Raw genomic sequence first — 16522 nt, 5'->3', positions numbered from 1 at the left:
GAGACCAGTGTCCAACCATCTTGTCCTCTGTCGTCCCCTTCTCCTTGTGCCCTCAATCTTTCCCAACATCAGGGTCTTTTCCAGGGAGTCTTCTCTTCTCAGTGCCAGTGTGGTGTAGTGGTTAAGAGCGGTAGTCTCGTAATCTGGGGAACCGGGTTTGAGTCTCCGCTCCTCCACATGCAGCTGTTGGGTGACCTTGGGCCAGTCACACTTCTTTGAAGTCTCTCAGCCCCACTTACCTCACAGAGTGTTTGTTGTGGGGGAGGAAGGGAAAGGAGAATGTTAGCCGCTTTGAGACTCCTTAAAGGGAGTGAAAGGCAGGATATCAAATCCAAACTCTTCTTCTTCTTCTTCATGAGGTGGCCAAAGTATTGGAGCCTCAGCTTCACAATCTGTCCTTCCAGTGAGCACTCAGGGCTGATTTCCTTAAGAATGGATAGGTTTGATCTTCTTGCAGTCCATGGGACTCTCAAGAGTCTCCTCCAGCACCATAATTCAAAAGCATCAATTCTTTGGCAATCAGCCTTCTTTATGGTCCAGCTCTCACTTCCATACATCACTACTGGGAAAACCATGGCTTTTACTATACGGACCTTTGTTGGCAAGGTGATGTCTCTGCTTTTTAAAATGTTGTCTAGGTTTGCCATCGCCTTTCTCCCAAGGAGCAGGCGTCTTTTAATTTCGTGACTGCTGTCACCATCTGCAGTGATCATGGAGCCCAAGAAAGTAAAATCTCTCACTGCCTCCATTTCTTCCCCTTCTATTTGCCAGGAGGTGATGGGACCAGTGGCCATTATCTTCGTTTTTTTGATGTTGAGCTTCAGACCATATTTTGCGCTCTCCTCTTTCACCCTCATTAAAAGGTTCTTTAATTCCTCCTCACTTTCTGCCATCAAGGTTGTGTCATCTGCATATCTGAGATTGTTGATATTTCTTCCAGTGATCTTAATTCCGGCTTGGGATTCATCCAGCCCAGCCTTTCGCATGATGAATTCTGCATATAAGTTAAATAAGCAGGGATACAATATACAGCCTTGCCGTACTCCTTTCCCAATTTTAAACCAATCAGTTGTTCCATATCCAGTTCTAACTGTAGCTTCTTGTCCCACATAGAGATTTCTCAGAGACAGATGAGGTGATCAGGTACTCCCATTTCTTTAAGAACTTGCCATAGTTTGCTGTGGTCGACACACTCAAAGGCTTTTGCATAGTCAATGAAGCAGAAGTAGATGTCTTTCTGGAACTCTCTAGCTTTCTCCGTAATCCAGTGCATGTTTGCAATTCGGTCTCTGGTTCCTCTGCCTCTTCTAAATCCAGCTTGCACTTCTGGGAGTTTTCGGTCCACATACTGCTTAAGCCTGCCTTGTAGAATTTTAAGCATAACCTTGCTAGCGTGTGAAATGAGTGCAATTGTGCGGTAGTTTGAGCATTCTTTGGCACTGCCCTTCTTTGGGATTGGGATGTAGACTAATCTTCTCCTCTGGCCACTGCTGAGTTTTCCAAATTTGCTGGCATATTGAGTGTGGCACCTTAACAGCATCATCGTTTAAAATTTTAAATAGTTCAGCTGGAATATCATCACTTCCACTGGCCTTGTTATTAGCAGTGCTTTCTAAGGCCCATTTGACTTCACTCTCCAGGATGTCTGGCTCAAGGTCAGCAACCACACTACCTGGGGTATACGAGACATCCATTTCTTTCTGGTATAGTTCCTCTGTGTATTCTTGCCACCTCTTCTAGATGTCTTCTGCTTCTGTTAGGTCCTTTCCACTATATAATCTGTACAATAGTCTATTCTTATTTTATTTGAGTTTGTATTTCACCCTTTCCTAGAGGATAGGTTATATAACACATTACCTAAGATGAAGAAAGAAGCAAAAAACATGAGGCCCATTTCAGTGGTGAGAACATTCAGGCAGATGCTCCAGTGTTTCCACAAAACTTCACATGTTCAGAAGGCTTCCCTGTCTTCTTTTATGAACCACTGAATGTTTTCCACGTGCAGTGGTTTGCAGCAAATCCCTTGTTTGTGTGGCTTCTTTCTCCAGTCATAGAAGAGAATGTGAGTATTTCTAATTGTACTTTATCAGACCAAGCTAAGACATATAAAATTTTAGAAATTACCTAGAGGTTATTGAAAAATGTTTCTCTGAACCTTGGAATTCTGTTGTGGTGAAAGCCTTTGCGGAACAATGTACATTATATATTTTTCTCTCCCTCTGCTGGACCACTGCATCCAATACACCAGTGAATTTTAATCTTCCTTGGATGAACGAATCCCCAGGTGTCTTGATAATAATTACGACATGTTGTACCATCTGTTGAGATCAAAACTCGCTTAACTCTCCTCATCCTTCTTTAGGACTGTTTAGATTTCTCTGCGATTTGTGTATTGTTTTCTTCTTCTTTTTTGAGAGCTGCTGATGGAAACGTGCTTGACAGATCTCTTACTGTTATCTAGTCTGATGTCTGTGATCTTTGCAAAAGAGAGGGGGAGAGTTTCTGTCTAGGAAATGAATCTTGGGATTAATGCAGCCCCATTGCAGAGGATAAGTTTTCTGGAATTCAGCTACAGGATCTCCATTGTATGGGTAGACAAGATGGATGCGGAGATAGAACAACACATTGTTTTTAAATGGCTGAGGAGAAGTAGCTGGAGACAGGAAAAATGTGATGCCTGTCAGGCTTGTAAGAAGCAAAAGCTTGGGTGTATTAAATGGAATATTATTCTTCAGTGATTGCTTTTTCAAGAACAAATCTTAGGTAATAGGTAGATGTGGTCTGAGTTAAAGGATGTAGGCACTGTCGGAGAAGTCATAGAAAGCAAGGTTCTGCCTCAGCTCATTACATCTCCTCGCTGTCTGCTGATTAAATGAAAGCACGTTTTAGATACAGTAACTTTGGCCTGGGTATTTGTGGCATTGTTGTGCATGTAATGGTTTTAATAAATTTCATTTGCCGAACCAAACAGAGGCACTCACCAGCAGACTGAATGATGGCTGGAGTGTGTTAACTCTTCAGGAATCAACTCTCTGAAACAAGGAAGAGAGAGAGACAGAGTTGTATTAGGATGTGCAGAGTAGAAGTGGTTCCCTCTGCCCTCATATTTGCACAGAATTATGATATGCGCAGTGTGCACTGGGTAACTGAGTAGTAATATTGGCACTGTTAATATGTTAATAAAAAAAAATCTCCAAATTGCATTGATTTAAACATTTTCTTGCCCATTCCCTAGCCACTTAAAGGCATTTTGAACAAAAAGATCTTACATGAAGTAATGGGGGGAAGTGGGTGTGCAGAAAGAGAAAAGAGGTTAGCTCCACCCATTTGAGCTCTGGCCCTGCCCACTTTTGCCTCCGCCTCCACCGGCATGCAGTCCCTGATAGATTACCTCACCCATGCTCTAGGCCAGTCTTATATATTGTGGTGGGACAATGGGGAGGAGTTGATGCTTTAGGTATGCTGGACTCAAGCCATTTAGTGTTTTATAGATAATCATGAGCATCTTAAATTTTGTCCAGAAAACAATAGGGAGCCAAGAGCCAATAACTGCCCAATCTCTATTTTCCATATTCACATGCCATAATTCAATGCTTTCAGTCTTCCAGGACATAATATGGGGAGGGTCTGGACCTTGCACTAGTTTCCAGTAGTCAAGAAAAAGCAGACCAGTTGGTTTCAAAGTGTCAGTGAAACAGTGTGTCCCAGAAGGCCTTGTGACATCATAGAGACTGATGGGTGACACTTCTCAGATGCATGCAAGTGTGTCTGGTCCAAGGGTTAATCCCCATCATCCTTTATGACAGGGATGGGGAACCTGAGGCCCTCCAGATTACAACTCCCATCATCCTGACTATTTGCAATGCTGGCTGGAGTTGATGGGCATTTGAGTCCAGCATCTGGTGAACCATAGGTTCTCCAATCCTACTTCATGACTTGGCAAGGGATTCTGGAAATTAGTTTTTGGTGCTATAGCCATACAAAGAAGCAGAATATTTTGGCCTGGTTCCACCTGCCTGTTGTCTTCCAAAGGAAATGAGGGACAATGGGATGAGGCGCCCACTGGATCAAATAACTTTCTGAACTGGTAGAGTTGTTTTATTAAAATGGGATCCTTAGAGTTTGCACAGCGAGAAGTTTTGATTTTCCTAAAAGGATCAAGTGCTCACTTTAGAGGAGCGGTTGTAATTTTGCAGGAGTTAAATATTTGACCCATAAATTGTTAGCACTGGGTCACAGTTAGTGAACTCCCTTTCAAGAGTTAATTTTATTTCACAGCTCTGGGGAAAAGTACATTTATCTCAGGTTGGTTGGCCTGCTCTGTATCACTGCTTTGTTGCATTTTGCCCTTTGAGGTGAGAACCAAAGTACTTTTCGAATGCTGTGCTGTAATTTTGAATCATATCCCCCCTTGGAATAATTGCAGCATTTATAGCTAAAACCCAAGAGATGTGCTGGAAGGAAATGAACATTTTTCTGTAGAAGAAACTGCTTAAAAGAAATCAGTAGACTATTTGCTCACATTCATAACTTGTTGCCTTTGTTCCTCCTCATTATCAAACTTTACACTGTCAGTCCTTGGGGCCACACTTATGCATCAGGCTAATGGATAGTGCTGCATAAAATCATGAATACCAGTAGTCCAAAATAGTATTTCTGCAGCTCATTCTTTCCATTATTGCAGAAGGATTAACTGATATTACTTCATTTATTTATTCACTTTCTATACCACCCTTCACTCGAAGATCACAGGGCAGTTTACAATACAGGTAATGACCGATTTACATGCATTAGTTCTGTGTGTGACTGCACACACATGCATAACAGTGATCTGGAAGTGGCCAGAAAAGGGGGCAGACTGGGAGTGGGAGCATGGCAGGGGCATAATTTAACCGCTGTGCAAATCAGGGGTTGCCTGTATTAAAAACATAAAAATACGTAACATAGAATCAAACAAAAATAATAAGCTACATACACACTGTATTTTATTTTATTTTATTTTATTTATTTATTTAAAATCATTTGGTGCCAGTCTAAAAGACTCAATTTACCTTAGTGCTATGTCTGTATTGGTATTACCGTAGGTTTGTGCTTGTGTTGGGTGCTATTGAGCCTGATCTGAAAACAGTATTGAGGGATGCTCTAGGAACAGCTTCTTCCTTAGCCTCCTTACTGCGCTACAACAGTAGCCTGCTATGAATTACCATTTCCTCTCTCTCCATGTACAGAAGTGAATGAATGTCCTGTTTTGTTCCATGCTTCCCATTATTCTAATTATTATAAATACTTCCTCTTTCTTGCAGCAGCAGCAGCAGCAGCAGCAGCAGCAGCAATCAGGCATCACTTTTTGCAACTAGTTTCTATCCATTTTCTTTATCTGCGGTCCTTGTTCCTTCCATCCCATCTGCTTTCCCTTGACCATCTGTCAAGGCTGAACATATGATCCTGCCTTGCACTGGGTCAGAATGTTGGCCTACCTAGCTCTCCAAGGGGAGCTCTCCAAGGTCTCAAGCATAGGTCTTTCCAGGCCTGCTATCCAAAGTTCTTTTACCGGAGGTGATGGGGATTGAAACTAAAACCTTATGCATGCGAAGAATATGCTCTGTTACAGAGCTGCAGACCTTTCCCAAGATTCTCTCTTGACACCGTTTTAAAGTGAATCCATATGCCATTTTGGATAGGAATTAAGCTCGCTCTTACATGGATTGCACAAACTGCAGTTCTAAATGAAGCAAAACCAACATCCATAATCAGTATCATACATGAATATAACAAGGGGGAAAGCTGTAATAAGCCAGGAAGAGAGGAGGGAGGAAAGCCTAGAAGATTTCTATATCAAATTACTGTGAATTTTCATGCCAGGATGTGAACTGAGTGCATTCAAAGTGGAGGGGATGTTCAGCTGACCTTTTCAGCTGTTTTGAAATGGACTTCGCCAGTGACAGGGAAGTACTGGAAAAATTAGCTGTGGCAAAGAGGCACACTTTGCCTGTGGGTAGGGTTAATAGGCCAGCAAAGCCAGCCTACTGCCTGTCAGAGTAGATTACACATCAAACTGTGGCTCATGGGTTCTATTTACTTCTTTTAAACCATCATTTATAGCATGCATTTTCTTTGCAGTACAACTCAAGAGTGTGATGGTGCTGTTGGCTGTGGTATTTTTTGACATGGGTTTGGTTGTTGCAAGCTAGAGAAAGTTTGAAAAAGTTTTGTTAGGGTCAGGAGAAAAGAGACAATCACAGGAAAGCAAACAAGATCAACTGTAGTAGATCTGTGACTACTACCCAAACTGTGATATGCACACAAACTTTAATTTGGTGATCTAATCTGGGAGTGAAGTGTCAAAGACTCAAGACCATAACTGAATATAGCCTACTCCTTCCTAAATCAGAACCTGAGACTTTTAGAAATCTCTTCTCCCCTGGAAATCTGTTGCTGCTCAGATCTGTGATGGCTAAGACAGGCCAGCAAAATGTGGAATTCACCAAGCTAAATGTAACTCACTATTCACATATAATGTCCCACCAGGAGATGCATGAATCTGCCTGTGACTGAAAAAAAATAAATGATTTTGTTGTGTGCCTAAACACTGATGCAAAAGTAATGGTGGGGTGCATATGCAAACATGCCATCAACCTGGCAATATTCAGGTTGCTCTATCTGCACTTCCAGCTTTTCATTCCAACCCTCCAGTTTAAAGGCTTTGGCCCTGTATACCTGAAGGAGCATCTCCACCCCCATCATTCAGCCCGGACACTGAGGTCCAGCTCAGAGGGCCTTCTGGCAGTCCCTCATTGCAATAAGTGAGGTTATAGGGAACCAGGCAGTGGGCCTTCACGCCTGCCCTGTGGCCCTCCTGTCAGATGTCAAGGAAAGAAAAAACTATCTGAGGAGGTTTTTAATGTTTGATCTTTTACTGTGGTTTTATAATTTGTTGGAAGCCACCCAGAGTGGCTGGAGCAATTCAGTCAGATGGGTGGCACATAACTAACTAACTAACTAACTAACTAATGTCTCTAGTTATCTCCCTCCGCAACAGCTTCAGTCTTGAACTCTGTCTTCCTTTAATACGCTTTCCCCCGGTGGAGTACACCATCGAACGTGCTTCTGCTCCTGAATGCTCCTGTATTCAAGTCCTGCTTGCAGGATTCCCAAAGGCATCCATTTGGCCAATTTTTAAGAACAGGGTGCTGGACTAGATGGCACATTGGCCTGATCCAACAGGCACTTCTTAGATATGTAATATGTAGGGGGCTGCTCTAACCACTTACCCTTTTCAGTTTACCAAGGTTAGCTTCAGGTAGAGGTGTGCCTGGGCAACTCAATTTTCCTTTTGTAAAGTTCTGGTCCTGGTAGATGAAAAAAGCTATAAAGAAAATTTTTTTTGAGGCAGGCATGTATTAGATTAGTCAGAGGATTGGGTTTGATGGTTGTGTGTGTGCTTCCAGTGTAACATCTGAAGCAAGAACTCATACATCTTTGACAAAATCAGAGGATGCTCACCACTTTTCACCCCCAGATAATGAAACATGTAAACATCAGTGGGTGCATCTCTCCCTGTGAAATTGCCCCATTTGGGGGGGGGGGGAATGAAACAAAATCCCTGCATGTCAAAAATACTACCACATCACAGGGAGAGAGAGGTTTACTGTAGCATTTTCCCCAATTTGCCAGTGTACTTCATCATGGAGCTTTTTATGCGGGAGGAGCAAAATATGGGGGAGCAAAATATCAACTCCTCTGCTTTCTGCATCTTTAAGTTGTACAGTCTAGGATTCTGCTATCACAGTCTACCACCTCATTCTGAATAATGTATAGATTTGGATCTAAATGTTGATTGGGTAAAGTGTCTCCATAAAAGCCATTTGTGTGTTGTCATAGCACAATTGAGAGCATTTGCCCAAACACTAACATAAATGGTCTGGTGTTATAACTGGCACCTCATTGTGGTTAAACTTTAGTTCTTGAGAGCGGTTAAATATTTGGAGTGATATAACTAGGCCTATTAATTTAATGATGCCCTGTGGTACGCCTTGTACAATCATCATTTATAGCAATCAGGAAATGGGTCACTGTGCAATTAGTGACATATATACAGAGACGAGCAATTCTATAAATGAAGCAGAAGTAGTAATTTCCTATCCCGAATGGCTAGGCCTTTTGTCTGACAATTTTCTGTGCAACTGCTTTGCAGCTTATTGATATAGGAATCACTCATTGTTAATGAGAGGAAAACATGTAATTTATATTGAATCCCTGAAGTATATAATCATTAATATCTCCCATTTCTATATTATAGCTTTAGTAGCAGAGCTAAGGCTGCTGCCCGATTATACTTTTGTGGATCACTCATGTTTCGGGAGCTTGGTCTAAAATAAATACAAAGTGTATTTTGAGCAGACGTGGGCATTACAGGCTAGATATAGACACAAGTGGGAGTCCACAGGATCTGGATGGATGTCTGAGGGTGGCACACTCAGGAAGGAGCTGCAGGACCCTGGACAGCTCCAAACAGATAATTTGCTTGGTCTAGAGCTCAACTGAGGCCTTTTATTTCTATCAGTCCAAGCTATCCCACAGAAACTTCATCCTTTTCCTGGAGAGTCTTGAAGGTGTAATCCTCTGGCACATCTCAGCCAGTCCTGACCAGGCTGGGTTCCTCCTCCTCTGTGTCAGAGTCGTGACAGCTGCTCAGGGTCAAGAGCATATATATTCAATTGACGCAAACTTGTGCATCTGCACAAGCAATCAACCCAGTCAGTTTCCCCCCAATATTTGTGTTTGAGGGAAGAAAGAGGGTTTTGGAGGTCATACAAAAGCAGCCACAAACATTGTATTACATATACAGACCATTTTATGGGCAACTGGGCATTTGGGATGTGTTCATTAGCTGAAGGCTGTGTGAATCCTGAAAGGTGCCCTGTAGCGTGGGATGGAGTTGCTGTTGTCTGGTTTAATTTTATTTTTTTGCTGGTCATTTTGGCTTTTCCCTGGCAGGAGCAAGCAGCAGTTCTCCTGGCAAGCAACATTCTGTACTGTACTTTTGTCTGCTGATCATTGTCAAAGGCTTCACTGCTGCAAGTGTAGCACAATATAGATGCCTAAGATTATGGTGCTGCTCCCCTAAAAGCTTCAGTTTTCTTTCCCTCAGTCCCTGTGATCTCTCAGGTTATCCCTTTGATTATTCCTTCTATGCACCAAGTCTTTCCGGTGCACAGATTCTTAAAAGTCATGTCCACACTGCTTATTACTGGAGATAAGCCCTTATTATGGTCCAGTTGATCTTGGTACAAAAACTATACATTATAAAATGTCATTTAAGAGAGAACCCCCCCAAATTCTATTTAAGATAACCAAATTCTATTTATAGTTGGTTATCATTTGGTATTCCTATCACATGCCTTCCAAGCAATCGCTGTTCCTAGGTCTTACGTAATTGTGCTCTAGAAACACTGTGTGCCAATCAAAAGGTTAATAATTCTGCAAGGAGAGAACAAGGACCAATCAAGGAAAGGCTCCAGACGTAGACTATTTTAAGTAATTGTGCTGCAACAGAGATGTAATGAGATGGTGATTATAGAGCTGATCATTCGTAATGGTCTGAAGCTGAAGATTTGGCTGGTTGTTTCAGATCAATATGTGAACTCCAGCCTTCCTCATCACTGCAGCTTCTAGCTGTGTGTGAGAACCTCTACTCTCCAACCATTCTCTCTGCCAGTTTTCCTCCCCCTATCAGAGTCTAACTTCTGGCATTTTCTCCTTTCTGTCATTCATCTGCGCCACTTTTTCTTCCAACCCTCCTTTTCTAGGTTCCATTGCGTTCTTCAGACCTCCCTTTTCACAGACTTCTTCCTTCTCTTTTCCTAGTGTAACAAAAGTTTCTTGGCCTATGTTTTACTTGATAAGAAGTCAATGAGATATAACTTTGTATTCCAAAGAGTTAATTATTAAAAATGCTTTTAAGACTTACTCATTGGAGTTAAACACAAATCAAAAGCTCCCAGTCTATTCGGATGAATAGTTCAGGCACTTTTGGTTTGTGTTTTTGGTTTTGTGAGTTTGATGGTTGAACAAGAGTGGATAATTTATTATGTAATTTATTATTTCTTAATCACAACATGATCAGCAGATATGGCTGCAACTTAGATTGTGATGAAGCCTATTTGCAACAAAAGACACCTATGTGAATGAGTTAAAGGACAGTATGAAATAAGGACAGGTTATTATTTTGAAGGGATCACGCTCTAGCTGAATTTATTTCATCTTCAATGACAGCCAGTATTTCAGCGTGGAATTTCTATATACAGTCAAAAGTGTCTGGCCTGGTGTTAATTGTTCTGTCTGAATTAATATGGCCATGTTATTTATTGGAACAGAGCAATCAGACCCAGCTGCTGACTGTAGCATGGGGGGCCCATTTCAATTAACAGGCCTATCCTCCCAAAGGAGCAATTGCATGAAATGAGCAGCAGGCATACAATGAAAACAGAGGGGGTGGGTGCCTGCCTTTTGGAGAACAAAGATAGTGTTTTGTGCAGGATAGAAGATAATCAAAAACATCCTTTGCTGCACCAGCTTACCTTTTGTCAAACTGGGGATAAATTTCAATTTGAAAACCAAGTATATTTACTAGCTTCATGGCAAATCTGAAATGCTGATGGGACAAAAGTCATCTTCTTTGTCTGAGGTCTGAAATAACTGGCTGGATAACTAACTAAATTGTGAGCATGCTCAAAAGTTATGCTCAAAAATGAATATTATTTTTTTTTGCATAACTTTCACTGCCTTATGCCCTGTGTTTTCTTCTTTAAGGGTCTACCCCTGCCCTTTACTCTGCTGTTTTGTAAATCTGTGTATATTACATATGCCAGGTTTTGCTGGTTCGGTCACATTGGCATATGCCACTGTACTAGTGCTATACTGGGAGGTATGGCTGGCTGACATATTTAGCACCTGAGGTTGTGCCATTGGACTGATTTAACAGTGCTTGTGTAAGATGAAGTTCAATTTTAGAACACCCCATTTGTCTTGGGGAAATGTCTACAGTCCATTAGAAGTGCTCTTGATTCAAAGAAGTAGGCATTATTCACTCCACTATGCCTTTTGTTGTTACTTTGACTCATTGATGATATAAAATTCCCCAGGGAGCTATTAATCCTTCTGCTACTGAAATGTTAGTAAATTTTGGTACATAGGGCATCACCTTCCTGCCTTTTATAGCACTGATAGTTTGTTGTGTCTCATCTCATAGCAGCATATTGCTTTTCTCATTAGGAGCTTCGATGTGGCCAATTTCATTGGCTTTTTCATTTGTGCTTCTTTAAAATCATGTTCTCTGGTGAATTATGAGCCAGTAAAACACCAGCTCTTTGATCAGAGCACATGTGTCTGGGTGGTTGTTCAAGAATACTGCAATATTATATATTCCAAGCAATACAAGCACACTAGGTGTCAAGATGTAATTCAAGTTGTGCCTAATCAAAAGCACTGTACAACTTCATCTCTTGTCAGTTTTGTTTTTATTGGGTTAAATAAACGGGGGTTAAAATACTCAACACAGTACAGGAATAACTAAGGAAACAGGAATAACTAAGCAAAATGGAAGACAGAATGCATTATGAACTTTTTAATGGTTTCAAATATGATGGCCCTGTCTTTCTTAATAGATAGCATTATTTGTTAAGTACTCAAAGAGCTTCACAGACACGATCCCTACAACTACGATGTAATTAAGACTGGTACAATTATCACTACATTAGGGGTTATTTTGTGTTTGCAGGTGTGAGAGAGAGACTGACAGAGAGAGACAGAGACAGAGAGAATGGCTTGCCTAAAGCCATTTAAACTACAAACTTATACTTGCTTTATTGGGGGTATGTCTTATTGAATTAAATGGGACTTACTTCTGAGTACCCATTTATTTATTTCATACAGTGGAAACTTCTACATTCTGAGAACCAACAAGAATTTAAAACTGCAGAAATAAAATAGACTGATTTGGAAGGGCGTGGGAGCAAATAACAGTCTTCAACCAAAAAAACACCCATGTTGGGCCTGCAGAGAACTGGTACCACAGTGCTTTCCCAGAGAAACATATGGCACCATCAACAGATCTTCATCCACAGAACTCAGTGACCAGGAAGGGATGCAGGGGGAGAGATGACTTCTCAGATATTATCCATATCCATTTGATTGCACTGTTGGTGAGTTTGTTGCTAAGATTTGCCATTGTTGCCACTTGCCCAGGTGAAGAGAAACCTTTGCTCTCTTTGGACACTAATATATTGTGTTTCGCATGCCTGATGTTTGGTAGTAATACACTTCCAGTAAAGGGTTGAGGGACACTGTTCTCCTGTGGCTACTGTGAGCTTGGGGAGGCAGCAACAGCAACAATAGTCTGAGGAAGAGGACTGTATTTCCTTACTGTTCCCTCAGTGCTTCCAGCAGTCTCCTGCAGCAAGCAGTTCAGAAGCCAGAAGCTGCTGATTCCATCTGCTCAATGAGACTTGCAAGCCTTTCAAAAGAGTGTAAATGAAGCTGTAATGGAAATTTTAGAATTAAGAGGTTTAAAATGTTATGATAGTTTAGACAATGTCATGGAATTGAGACAACTTCTTGGGGGGAAGAGGAAACAGGGATGATCCAGCTCACCCTATGTGCATAGCTAATATACAATTTAAAAATAATCTCTTCCATAAGTTTAAAAAGACATGAGCAGATTCGATCCATTATAAAATGAGGCAATTGTATATTGAGTTGAATGTCGATAGAATCTAAAATGCAAGTGATTCAGTCAAGCAAATAATCAGGATCAGAAGTAGCATTATATTTAATAGATAAACACACTACTTTTGTGAACAGATTGTATAGTATTCCCCTAATTATATCCCTTTTTAAATTTCAGATATCCAAATGGCTTGCAAATACTGTTGATGTTTTGCTCTGAGACTCAGAAAAGCTTTGTAGTTCCTCTTAATTCCCCACCCCCTTGCTTGTAATATGTACGGTAACTTATGAACTGGACATACTTTGACACTTTCACTTACATTAAATATTCCGGTGATTATCGTTTGCAGTTAGCTGAGGCATGAAAGCTTTTCTTTAGTGGATGTTTTCTTTATATTTTAATTCAATCCTCTTCTCAGTTCGTCATGTTGTAAAATATCATCAACACAGTAATAGCCCTACACTCAGAGCCATCCCATGATATCTCTATCCCTGATACAGATAAAATGTGTGACTTCCTGCTCTTCTGTGAAAGGAATCGGGAATGGGAATCAACTTTGATTTCCTGTCCTTGGTCCCTCTTCTGTCTTCTTCCAGTCAGATGGGCTGGAGACAGAACAGGGGTCAATCCACAACGGTTATCTGAGGTACAGCAATCACTGGCTGAACCACTTTGGGTACCTTTGTTGTCAGAAGTTACACTGATGGAGCAAAGGAGGCGAGAACAGCAAGCATTATCGTTTTCTGCCTTCAACTTGCTAATTGGTGAAAATGAAATCCAACTGATCCTTTCTGAAAATGGTCTGAAATATTTGTCATATGGAAGCATAAGCTCTTGCATACTTTCACAGAAAACATATCAGTAGTTCTGAAACAATTTCAAGCTGAGATTCCAAGTTGAAACTGGGACTTGGTAGCAATTAAAATCCTCTTTGTCGGAGGCTACCTTGAAAATGTATTAATTGGCACATGGCATTAACTGACACCTTGACATTAGAATAAAGTGAATAATTAGGGGACAACTGAATTGCTTATGACCTTATTGTGAAATTACCCAATTGTTTTCTCTCCTCATTGGAGAACTCATAGTTCACTGTACATTGAACCATATCAGTATTTAATTTAATCTTTCCCTTTTCTATCAGAAGTGACCTGCAACAATTAAGCTACTGTGTGCATCTCTGAGGAGGGGACTGATTTAAATATTGTAAATTTGGCCATCTCTGTTTACTTTCTCTGCTGCTACCAGAATGGAAAGGAAGGTGGCAAAAAACCAGCAAGAATTTGGTATAATACCGTTATTTGGGATGTACCGCTTTTCGAAAATGACTTAACCTCTGCCTCTGTTGCTAGGACAACTAATGGATATAATTGGAAAAATCTATGTTAAAGAGACACAGGGTGTGAATGAGTAGAGGAGCTGAAGAATTTCTGAAGTGTTATGGTATAATGATGAAATTAATGGACTGAAATGCTATATGACCAAATTGTATTCCCTCATCACTTCATATTTTAACTCCCAAACTTGCATTCCCCCCTCAAATTGTTGATCCTGTATCTCAAGCTTATAAATACTCCATGAAAAGTTCCTATAAAAACACAGGTTCATTTAACACACCAATGCAATGCTTAATAACCTGCAATATAATCTGAAAATTGCAACACATTCTCCTGGGATTAAAAATAATGTCTCTAATGGCATTTTCACATGGATTCATATTGACCCACAAAAGAGTTAAGAATTAGATCATACCATATAACTCTATCGAATTTTTAGACAGGGTCCACGACAAGCATGCCTTCTTTGACTCTCTGTTCATTATGTTTCAAGATATTTAACTGACCTGAAATCAATGAAGCTGTGTTGGATTTCTTGAAAAGATATAATGGTAAAAAGAGAAAGAAGATCTCAAAAAAAGGTTTTTGGTCTGTTCAGAGATCTAAGGATCCAGTCCCAGTCATGCCAAAATCTGAAATGTTGACTACTCTTAAATAACACTTAAGGAAAAGTGTTTCTTTCTACCCATTTTCACCCCAGCATTAGACTAGCTGTGTTTGTCACTTGGCAGCAGTACCAGGACATGTTTGTGTGTTTCATTTGGGGATCCTAGGATTACTGACCAAACACTTGTATATTTGTGGAGAAATATTTGTACCTGAGTCCAGTGTGACGTGTGAACAGTTCTATTAATGATGACCAGGGCTATCTTTTTGATGGAAGCCTTATTTTGCAATGCTTATTTATGAGTGCTGGCGCTGGCTAGTAGCTTTGAAGTTTTGCTGCAGACTTTTCCCTCACTATATATTGCTGCTTCCTTCAGGATTCAGATAAGGAAAATATCAGTGTCTCTTCTTTCTGTTACCTAGCCTGAGAAATACTTGTATCCGAATGGTTAATAAATCACTTCTTGTACCTGAGCATTAGCGTGGAAAGATAAGTGGTACAAATATTCTTATGTTTTCTGGGCTAGCAAAGACACGCTCCCTAGAAATACAGCTGATAGCAGTGGATCATATGAGATAGCAGGCTAGCACAAAAATAGTCCTTTATAATAAGAATAATAAAAAGCATGTAATGGCTTAGAAAATGAGACAAAAGTGCTAATTTGTTTGCAGAGCAAGCTGAAGCAAAACCCACAAGAGAGAGAGAGGAAACAATGTGAAAAATTAGAATGTAGGAAAAGTAATATTACAAAGTGTGTCAAAGCACCCACAGATACGGTCAGTACAAATGAATAAAAGAGGAAATGAATGGTTTTCTATGTTTGCCATTGGTAGGCAATATGTTTGGTGTGTTGGGTTGTTGCTAGTATGGTTTCATGCTTTAAATCATGTAAGAATCATATCATAAAGCCATTAAAAAAATATATGGTGGCATTGCTCTTGGAGCACTGTGTACAGTTCTGGTTGCTGCCCTTCCAAAGGGTATTAGAGAGCTGAAAATAGTTAAGAAAATGGTTAAGAAATGCTTAAGAAAATGATCATGGGGCTGGAGCAACTCCCTTATAAGGAAAGGCTACATTTTAGTTTAGGGGGAATTGAACGAGAGGGAGATGATGATGATGATGATACTGGCTGGGTTTCCCCAGCCATTCTGGGCGGCTTCCAACAAAATATTAAAATACAATAATTCATCAAATATTAAAAGCTTCCCTAAACAGAGAAGTATAAAATAAAGCACAATGTAGAGACAGTAGTTGGGACGCGGGTGGCGCTGTGGGTAAAAGCCTCAGCGCCTAGGACTTGCCGATCGAAAGGTCGACGGTTCGAATCCCCACGGCAGGGTGCGCTCCCGTCGCTCGGTCCCAGCGCCTGCCAACCTAGCAGTTCGAAAGCACCCCCGGGTGCAAGTAGATAAATAGGGACCGCTTACTAGCGGGAAGGTAAACGACGTTCCATGTGCTGCGCTGGCTCGCCAGATGCAGCTTGTCACGCTGGCCACGTGACCTGGAAGTGTCTGCGGACAGCGCTGGCTCCCGGCCTCTAGAGTGAGATGAGCGCACAACCCTAGAGTCTGTCAAGACTGGCCCGTATGGGCAGGGGTACCTTTACCTTTACCTAGAGACAGTAGTTGGGGAGAGATTTTTTTCTCCCTCTCTCATAATGCTAGCACTTGGGATCATCCACTGAAGCTGAATGGTGTTGGATTCAGGACAGACAGAAGTTCTTTTTCACCCAGTGGACAGTGATGGCTGCTAACTTGGACAGCTTTAGAGGGGAGCCAGACAGCTTCATGGCAGATCAGGCTGCCAGTGGTTTCTAGTCATGATGGCTATGTAATGCTTCTATTATCAGA

General features: G+C 41.0%; 1 protein-coding gene and 1 long non-coding RNA gene across 4 annotated transcripts in view; one reads left to right on the top strand and one right to left on the bottom strand.

Moving 5' to 3' along the window:
- LOC308476988 overlaps window positions 1-3644 on the bottom strand; it is a 34797-nt gene extending 31153 nt beyond the window's left edge. For both annotated transcript variants that reach the window (XR_013986316.1, XR_013986317.1), the window contains exons 1-2: window positions 3578-3644; window positions 2982-3028 (exon numbers count right to left, since the gene is read on the bottom strand). This is a non-coding gene — a long non-coding RNA (uncharacterized lncRNA). The remainder of the gene's footprint in view (window positions 1-2981; window positions 3029-3577) is intronic.
- Window positions 1-16522, top strand: part of LOC308476882 (heparan-alpha-glucosaminide N-acetyltransferase-like) — a 171042-nt gene that overhangs the window by 80416 nt on the left and 74104 nt on the right. The gene's annotated exons all lie outside the window — the stretch shown is intronic.

Source organism: Podarcis pityusensis, assembly GCF_964106645.2.
Source record: "Podarcis pityusensis genome assembly, chromosome: 5".
NCBI lineage: Eukaryota > Metazoa > Chordata > Lepidosauria > Squamata > Lacertidae > Podarcis > Podarcis pityusensis.
Note: the sequence above shows the minus strand (reverse complement) of the source record. Positions and strands in the feature narration are given on the sequence as shown.